Genomic DNA, 8,471 nt, shown 5'->3' on the forward strand with positions numbered 1-8,471 from the left:
AAGAATTGACCTGTAGCACTCAGAAAATAAATGGCTACCCTGTGATTGCTCGGTAGGAACTGAAAGAGTGATGCTTTCAAGGAGAAGCTACAATTTCTGAGTTACCTCCTTCCTCCAAATAATTAAATAAAAGAAAAAAACAAACTATGGTTAGAAGCTGTGACACAAACTGACAAAAGCCTTAAAAGTGAAAATCCATTCTTAACCCTCACACTTCTGGAAAGGCAAAAAAGATGAAACTGTGCAGTGATCATCTTGAATTTCTTGCCTTTGGTAAATTTGTGTCACAAGAAACTGACAGAGGCTAGAAAACAATTCTTATATGGAAGGTAATACATGTACTTTTTTTTTAAACCTGAGGCAGAGTTGCAATCTATTGGGTAAAGTAACATATATACACACACGTCTATATCTTTTTGCTTTAAATATATATTTTGTAAATTTCCTAAAAGAATTCAGTGTTCTTTTCTGGTATTCTATTATGAGGTGGGGGTTGTTTCACACCACCAGAGTTGAATGCAATGGTAAATAAGCTCTGATTTGAAACAGACCGACAAAAAACAAGCATAAAATAGCTAAGACTATAGCAGGTTCATGGTAGCATTCTCAGTAGTTAAGTCTGCAGAATTATTTCAACTGGAACTCCAATTTTCATATGCTCATAGTGTTCTCAAACATTGATTTTGGAGTCTGAAATTTTTCCATACTTGTTATTTTTTGAAGATTTTTTTAAAAGAATGTTTTGGCAAAGTTCCTTAAACTGTTCTTGAGCTGGAGTTGGTGGGGAGGGAAATACTTATTTGAATTATTTTAAAATCCAACCAAAAAAATCATTGGTAAAATCTTGGTCCCTTAAAGTCAAGGGGATATTTGTCATTGATTTCCCTGGGTCCAGAAAATCACCCTTGTTTTTAAGACAGAGATACTGCAAAAATGGCTGGAGTGGCATACTATTAGTATTTCTGCAATCTGGCCCTTCATTATTTTAAACATCAATGAGGATGGTCCACTTTAGTTAAGAATCAGTAACAAGCAAATAATATAGGAGTACCAGCTTCTAACACTTTCCTTAGGATACGTCTACACTAGCGACTATAAATGTGTCTGTGGGCATTCTTGTGCCATAACCCTTCTATTTTTCACACTTAAACCCCAGAAGCAAGTGTCTGAAGACAAGTAGACAGCAAGTAAGCTAGCACACTTGAGGGATATGGATAAATACTCATCTTAGGTTATGGCATGGCCCCATTTTGCAGTGTGGACATACCTGATCTATAAATGTTCCTTTCCCCTCGTTTACATTGGTAATAGTGAGCTGTGTTGACCACATCAGAACAACTTTCTACTGCATTCTTTACACATCAATACAGGTGAACCTGAATCCTGCTCCAAAAGCAGCCACCTGGCCCAATGACCACACCAGGGTGCTGATCAAGGTATACTGTCCTCCAGAACTTCACCTGGAATAGCAGGAATTTTCATCTGTACCAGAAAATTTCCTGGATCCTGGAGCAGGCTAGGATTGGGTAGACATGGACCCAGTGCCAGGAACACACAAAGCACTTGAGGCTTCTATACAGGAAGGCAAAATGCTCCAATAGTTTCTCTGGGAGAGTTTTTTTGTAACTGTCCCTTCTACAAAGAGCTTGACCAGTTGCTGTCAAGGACTCCCAGCTCAGAGCCTTGAATTGGCTCAGAAGCCCGTCCTTAACTCTAGCAGCTTTGTTTTCCACTAGGATGCTGATAAGGTCCAGGGCAAGGAGGCAAAGCGATGGTACGGGATACCCCGAGGACAAAGAGCATGTGCTTCTGTATCTCGGCTTGGAGGAACAAGGTGAGAAAGCTCCACCAACAAACTCAAGGAGGAACCCACGCTGCGGCACAAACCAGAACTTGAGGCTAGTAAGTTACAGTGGACTCCCCACCAGTATCCCCTTTTGCTCTCATGCTAAATTCTCAATTTTAAGATCGATTGAAGTACTGTGCACTGACTTTTCCTCCCCGGATAACATTCCATGCATTGCTATGTCTCTGGGAGTTTGAACTGCATTGCTGAAGTCACAGCATTTTCATGCATCATCCCCTTACCAAACCCATCCAACTTTCCTACTTCCATCCAGCTCCGACTCCGCTTCACCCTGAAATGGTTCCTAAGCAAGACAATGTTATAAATCAACTATTTGATTTCTGATGAAACACTGTTCTGCATAAGGCTAAAGCTATGTCTTCGAAACAAAGTATTTATGAAAAAATCATTATGCCCCAGTGTCTGTGCATTTCTTGGCCAGCAGTCAGGCAGTGATGCTCCCAGCACCACATGGATTTAGGGATGGGGATGGGGTGGGTTAGAAAGGTCCCTGTTGGGTTGGGACGGTTGTAAAAAACTTATAGTTGGTTGTCTAATCTTAGTAACAGCTGGCTGTTGTCCCATGGAAGATTACACAGTTTCAGTGCTTCTCACGCCCCCTATTCCCAATCTTCCTGTACCCTTACAAACAAGAGTTGCAAGGAATGGGGGTGTATGTTCCAGGTGGAGGGGGGTGAGTAAGTGTGGAATGGGGAAGGGAACACAACAGAGTTGTACACCATTTTGGTTGTGTAAGAAAAAGTTAATCACATCAGTCCTTTCTCCCTTGGAAGATTACAAAATTATTTCTGACCCTGGTATCTGGCTGCTCCCTTTACTGAGGCATGCTACATATTCTGGGGGGAATTCATAGGGAAGATCCAGTCTGGTGGTTCAATAAACATGGTGCAGTGTCCCTTTGCAATGGACAGATGGGGGCTTGTGGTGCCGATCTGAATCTTCAGGGGGAAAAAAAAAAGCTGCAGCGTTTTTCTTTTTCTGTCCATTTCACTGGTGTTAAGCAGGCACAGGGGCAAGATTTTCTGGTACTACCAGGGGTCAGGTTGCGTGGACGGTGTTCATGATTCACATATCCATTTTTATAGAAACTCTGTGTACTAGATGACGGTGTAGTCAATTTCTAGTCAAAGTGCCTCCCAGTCCTTTAAACATATTTCAGCAAATTTCTAGTGTAGCAGAAACTCCCACTGGGACTTGAGGTTGCGTGGCAGTGCAAAACTATTTTGCCCACCTTCATAACTGATCAAACTCCTCCATTCAGCCATATGTAGAAGGGTGACCATCAGCAATCTATGCCAGAGAGAGGTTTCTGCTAGATCTCCTACACAGGACTGGAAAGCCACTTTTCTTTTCCCTTTTGGTACCGTGAAACCTGCATTTTGAATTTTTAAAAATATCAATTAATGTATCTTACTATTAGTCGCCTCTGCTCCTTCTTCATGGGCTGCAAAAGTTGTCTGAGAACCAAGGATAAACAGTCCCATTTCTAGAATGCTGACAAGTATCAAAATTGTGGCCATCTTCAGCAAAGTTATGTTTCTTCCACAGGAAAAAATATATAATGCTACTCTTGCCTTTGAACTGACAGGACCTTGAGCTCCCGAAAGGGAAAACGTGCTAGGAGGGGTCGAGCAACACATCAGAGACATCAGGGGCAGATGGAGAAGGACCCAGGAATAGCTGCTCACAAGGATGGACAGGAGAAACCCAACCCAGAGCAGTTTGAATTTCTCAGGTCACGGGGTCAGTGGTCTCTTCATCAGAAAGAGATATTGATCTGGTTCATGGAGCAGCAGGCACACCAAAGTGATTGGGCGCATTCCCTAATGGAGAAGCTTACTGAACCAGAATCATATTCAACCATAGTAGGGATGAGGGGTCTATAACAACTGTGAAGTGTCATTAGCATGGGTGACAATGAACAGTTTAACAAAACCCTCACAAAGCTATGTGGCATATATTTGTGGGGCTGATGTGTCTTCATGTGCATTTCCAGCAGCTGTACAGCACGTGAAGGTGTCCTTCAACACAGGCAGGCATCATCTGCTGCCTTGCTGCCATGCCAAGATGTATGCACATATGGCATCCCTTATTTCCCTTGTCTGCTGGGAACCAGGACCAGGTGCACATGGGTGGGATCTGACTGCCCGATCAAAGTTTGTAAACCAGACTTGTCCTGAGCCCATTTAGGATGGAAGCTCTTCCCATTACACTCAGAAATGCTATGAAGTGCACAGCAGGCGACAACTGTGCAAACAGTGTTTGGCACACTGATATCCAGATGAGTGTGTAGGTAGCAACAATAAGATTGCCAAATGCCCACTCCACGACCATTCTGCAGTTACAGAGCTTGTAATTTAATTCCCTTTTTTGAGGGTCAGTGTTGTCTGGGTACAGTTTCATGAGCCAAACTGGGAGTGGCTAGGTGGGGTCCCCCCAAATATCAGTTGGTAAAGACCACTATACAGAACAATATCATTTTCTGGGGAATAAAGTCCCTTCTGTTGCCTTCAAGTACAATCCTGATCTCCTCAGCACACTACCATCATGAACCTTTCCAATGTTTTCCACATTTGTGTTCATGAATCTACCTCTGTGGTCCACCAAGCCTTTCAGAACAAAGGATTAGTAACATTTTGGGTTCACATACTCACTTGCCCCTTTTGGTGGGCAAAATATTGGGATGTAGGAGCCAGTGATGGCCCACTCAGCTTGGCAACTGCATCCTCTCAAATTTAGCTATTATTTCTGGAACTTTTCCTATGGTAGCCACACATGGGTAGATCAGTGTTAAGTGCCTCACAAACCTGCACAACCATGATGCTGACAGTAGCCTTTCTAACCCCACAGTGGTGTGCAATGCCCAGACAACTGTCTGATGCAGCTAGCTTCCATAGAGCAATAGCCATCCACTTCTGAACTGATTGGGCTTCCCTGAATTGAATGTTCTGGCACTAGAGGTTTGGTACAAACTCCTCATGCAACTCCAAGAAGGTTGGTTGCCTCATTTGGAAGTTCTGAAGACATGAGTGGTCATTCCAGGTTTCCAAAATGTTGTGATCCCACCAAACCATGCTGGTTCTCCTGCACCAGAAGCAATGGTCCACCCAGGGACATATCTTGACAATACTGGCATTCACCATCTCTGTACCAGGTGAGCTGAATGAATTGCTATTGAATCTCAAGGTCAGCTATGATGTGTCAAAGTTCTGCCCAAGTTCTACCCAAAGTTATGCCCAGCATCTCACTGATCACCTACTCCACTGCACAAACATTTGTCCTGCAATAAAGAGCAGGAGCAGAACCAGTGCATCATCCCATCCACTTTTGCAGGTAATAACAGTGAGGGTCAACGTGATCAGGAACTGCCATCAGAAGATGTATGGGGGATAGTACCAACAACATGCAGCAAAGTCGTTCCTAGACTGTCTCCCTGTCCGTACAAAACCCCAGGATACCACCTGGAAGCACTAACATCTTATAACAACAGCAGTGATATGGGTGCACACCTGTACACAGCATTATACCTATGTCCAGCACAGCATAATGTGGATACTAGGGGCAGGAATGGGAAGCTGTGCATGTTCCAGTACTCAGGTATGTACACCTGCATAGATATAGCCGTATTTGGCTGTTAGCCTAAAACTCTGAGGTACATCTGTGTAATCCCATTGGCTCTCTGTCCTATAACTCCCATAGGAGTGTTTGATTTCCTATGCATTTCTTATAATGTTGTCATGATGACCACAGTCTTGCTCCCATTGAAATAAATAACTCCCATTCACTCTGGGCCTGATTTATCATTGTCTTGCACCTTGTATAGCCATTTCCAACAGTGCAAAGTGGGTTTCAAATACTACCATTCTGTTTTGCAGAGCAATGATGAATCAGACCACTTATTGCTAGAAGGATCAGGCCTTGGAGGGGTTGGTGAGAAAATGTGTGAGCCACAGTGTGTTTAAGCATTTCATTATATTTTTGCCCTTTGCATTTTTCAATAAACTCCAAACGTTACTCCATATGAGAAGGATCTCATACCTTCATGTATGTTGATGACCATTCATTAAGATTTGTCAGGAATTTTGTTAGCCTGTACATAATTACCCTGAAGTCTTGCATCTAGGTGATGGTTTCTCCATTACAGACCTTCCAAATTAAGGACAAACTATCCACAAAGGACAGCATAGGAGATTTTCACACATGCAGGGAGAGCAGAATATTGAAAGTCTTAAATAAGCATTTTGTCCATTGTCTGCATTTCCTTTGCTATGTGGAAAATGGAGGGGTGACCATTAATTAATTAATCGTCATTAACTTTTACTTTTGTTCTTTTAATAATAACATAGCATCTGAGATAGTAGTTTTGAAATAGTAAATTGCACTTCTATAATATTTCCCATCTGAATGTTTCAAAACGTTATACAAATAGTAATTAACTTAGCCTTGCAACACTCCTGAGATGTAGGCATGTATTATCACTGCTTTTATATATGGGGAAATTGAGGCACAGAATCCTTGAGTAACTCTATCAAGGTCACATAGGGAGTCTATGGCTGAGTGAGGAATAGAATTCAGTTTTCTTATGCTTTAGGCACAGAATATGCTTCCTCCCTTGCTGAAAATTAAGAAAGCTTCATCCAGGAATTAATTGCTTCTTTGGACTTTTCCTTTCCACTAGGTTCTCTTCCTTATCTGTTCTGGGCCTCAGTAAGGGCAGTTCCTCTGTGTAAGGAAGAAAATTACAGAAAGAATTATATGGAATATATTTTTCTTATCAGATTCTTACATTCGTACCTCAAGGGTTTATCCAGGCCAGCATCCTGTTCAGTGCTAGCAGGAGTTTGTTCTGCATATGCCAGGGCTGTTGAAGTGACTAAGATTTAATGCATTGGTGCACCTCTTAGAAACCCATGAGACTCAGTGACATCCCTAATCAAATACTCAGCCAGTATGTGATGTTAACTTCCAGCCTTCTGAATGTGTGTTGTGACTATAGCCATGCTGATATTCAATGCGGGGGTTCCCTTGTGCCAGCAGAGCACTGCTAATACTGTAGCTTTGATCAGCAATGTCATCCTGAGTAGGGTCTCTTATAACTGATAATAGCTATCTCCTGTGGTATTTATACATGGAGTTCTTATATGAAATAAATGATAACAATGCAAGATTATCTGCTTAGCAAACAAATTCTCTATGGATCATAAAGGGCATCATATAATTGCAAATATTTAGAAGAGAAACATTCTTTAAAAAAATCAGTATAATTAAAGCACCTTAAAAAGCATCATGTACTGAATATGTTCCTTCAATGAATAACGTAACAAGATTATGGGTCAGATCTTGCCAGTGCAGCAGAGATGAGCAAAGCCACTGCCAGCTGCATCCTCTGCCAAAGAAACCCTGGTGCACGGCAGGATTCTGTGCAGCAAGTCACTGCAAGAATGCAGAACAGGCCTCCCTTTGCAGCTCCTCTGATCATGCTGGCTTGCTGTCATCAGCACTTGCTGGTGATAGCTTCTTATGCAGGCTTTGGGGCTAGATTCAACTTTTTTTCAGTTTCCCCAAGCCCCTGGGTGTGAGCTATACATCCTAGCACATTAGTTTTGTGTACCACTGAGGATATTTTTGTTCACCAGGAAGATATGCTGCCTGGATGCTTACATGACAGGAAGACAACAAGGAGTCCGGTGGCACCTTAAAGACTAACAGATTTATTTGGGCATAAGCTTTCGTGGGTAAAAAAACACTTTTTCAGATGCAGTGTTTTTCTATGAAAATGTGCCCTAGGTCTAGAATATCCTGTATCAAAGACATCTTGTCTATACCTAAAATTATTATGATTTTAAGGTCAGTTATCTTGTGTCATCAGAGGGCTGGAAATGGAAAATTGCCAGCTTCTCAATAGGTCCCAGCACTCACTTCTGATCCAGAAAGGGTGTAAGATTTTGGACTTTAAAATCATGACGTTGTTTAGTATAGAAAAGCGATGTCAGCTACATTTAGACTCATGGTAACCAACGTGTCTGGATTTACAGGAGGAGGGATGCAAAACATAGTCCCTTTAAGAACTGTTACAATTCTTTATATTAAGCTTAAAATGGGTTTCTTGTTATCTATGAGGCATATGTAGAGTATATTATGATGCAGTAGAAGGCTTTTATCATCATGAGCTTGGTACAGTTGCATTACTTGCACATGGTAAAGTCATTAATGTATTATGCAGGTTGTCACAAATAAGTGGCACCATTTTCAGATGGATGCACATATGTATACGTGCACATATGTACATATATATTTTCTATCTAGATCACACATCCCGGGATCAAGCCCCATAACAATCAGATCATTTAAGTTCTAAACCTTGGCAATATAGAATCATAGGACTGGAAGGGACCTCAAGAGGTTATCTAGTCCAGTCCCCTGCACTCATGGCAGCACTAAGTATTATGTAGACCACCCCGACAGGTGTTTGTCTAACCTGCTTTTAAAAATCTCCAATGATGGAGTTTCCACAACTTCCCTAGGCTATTTATTCCAGTACTTAACCACCCTGAAGTTTTTCCTATTGTCCAACCTAAACCTCCCTTGCTACAATTTAAGCCCA

Source organism: Chelonia mydas, chromosome 4 (genome assembly GCF_015237465.2).
Source record: "Chelonia mydas isolate rCheMyd1 chromosome 4, rCheMyd1.pri.v2, whole genome shotgun sequence".
NCBI lineage: Eukaryota > Metazoa > Chordata > Testudines > Cheloniidae > Chelonia > Chelonia mydas.